The sequence below is a fragment of the Hermetia illucens genome, chromosome 1 (genome assembly GCF_905115235.1).
Source record: "Hermetia illucens chromosome 1, iHerIll2.2.curated.20191125, whole genome shotgun sequence".
Lineage (NCBI taxonomy): Eukaryota > Metazoa > Arthropoda > Insecta > Diptera > Stratiomyidae > Hermetia > Hermetia illucens.
Window position 1 is genome coordinate 157,747,556 of NC_051849.1, and position 1,863 is coordinate 157,749,418.

A 1,863-nucleotide genomic window follows, 5' to 3' on the forward strand; every position below is an offset into this window, starting at 1 on the left:
CTTCGAACAACCATTTCGTGTGACCCTGCTAATTGAATAGTCCGCAGTCCGTTATCATTTGTTTTTTCGTGTAACTTATGGGAGCCAACGTATCGCCTGAATACGGGCTCCTTCCCTACTTGGCTGTTAAAATCCCCAAGTATGATTTTGATATCATATCTGGGACATGCTTCGAGGGTTCGTCCCTCGTTCCGCCTCGAAGGTATCCTTCTCCGACTCTGCAATCTCCTCTGTAGGGGCGTGAACGTTAATGAGGGTTACATTTCTAAAGTTGCTTCGCAAGCGCAGAGTGCATAGCCGTTTGCTTATGTTTTCAAAGCCGATAACAGCAGGTTTCATTTTTTGGCTGACTAAGAAACCTACTCCGAGCACATGGTTTACTGGATGACCGCTATAATATATGGTGCAGTGGCTCTTCTCCAGGAAACCTGTCCCTGTCCATCGCATCTCTTGTAACGCTGTTATATCAGCCTTATATTGGGACAGGGTATCGGCTAGCTGCTCATCAGCTTCATCTCTGTACAGGGAATGCACGTTCCATGAGAAAATGCGCAAATCATTGATCCGTTGTCGTTGCCGGGTCCGTCCGTCCTGTTCGAGGCTCCTGTTCTGGCTTCGTTACAAGTTGTTTTCCGTGTAGGGTTGTCAGCCCTACCCAACTCCCAACCTGGAGGACCAGCTGGTACAATTTGTCTCGTTTTTAGGCGGGAGAGACTCGCCTTCATCCTTCTCGATCTGCAGCTTTTCGTTAAGAAAGAACTCCCAGCGGTCACCACGTGGAGGTGGATATAGGGTTTGATAGTAGAGCTGTTGGTGTTGGTTCAGCAGGTATTTCCCAGGTTTTATGGTCCATCGTGGGTACCAATCCACATTTCACCCTGGGAGCTATACTACCCTTTGACCACGTCTGAATGTCGTTCTGGCAAATACTGGAGACTTCAATACTTTTCGGAGACGGGATATGGGATCGGTGATAGACTTTGCGTTTGTTAGCGATACGTTATCTAAGGATCCCCAGTGGCAGGTGAGCGAGGAATATACGTACAGTGACCATCAGGCTATCATCTTCCAGATAGAGCATACGACAGCAGTATCAAGTTGGACATCCAAAAAACTTGATAAAGAAATGTTCGAGGAAATACTTCTGCAGGAAGCGATACAGGTAGTAAATGCACGAGAAAAGGTGGCGCAGGTCCTTGAAAAGATACAAAAAGCGTGTGACGCTTCCATGCCTCACGCACGGTACTCAAGAAACGAATGGAATACCTAAATCGAAGAACTTCGTAAAGTTTGCCTTAAAGTCTGAAGACACTGCCAACGTACCAGAAACCGGCCTGAGTCTGAAGAGTTGCAAGATCTAATGTCAGTGCCATCAGCATGGTGGCGGACATTGCGGAGAAAGCAATGGAGGCCAGTGAATCCTGCGCGGTAGTTACTCTCGACGTGAAGAATGCCTTTAATAGGCAAAATAGAGCAAAATAATTGCGGCTTTAGCCAAATTGGGCGCTCCTAAATACCTGGTGCACATAATCATGGAATCTCTTCGGGAGAGGATATTGTGTTACGATTCGGAGGATGGACCTAAGACATATACAACAACCTGCGGGGTTCCACAAGGATCAATCCTTGGTCCTCTCCTGTGGATAATAATGTATTACGGAATTTTAAAGTTGCAACTACCCAAAGGCGTGACAATCATTAGCTTCGCAGACAATATTGGAGCGACTATGGTGGGACAAGATATTGATGAGATCGAGGTACTCACAAACGAGGCCATTTTTTGAAATCAGGTCTTGGTTAGAGGAAGCTGGTCCGACACTTTGGGAACATAAAACCGAGATAGTTTTGATTATACAGTCGCAG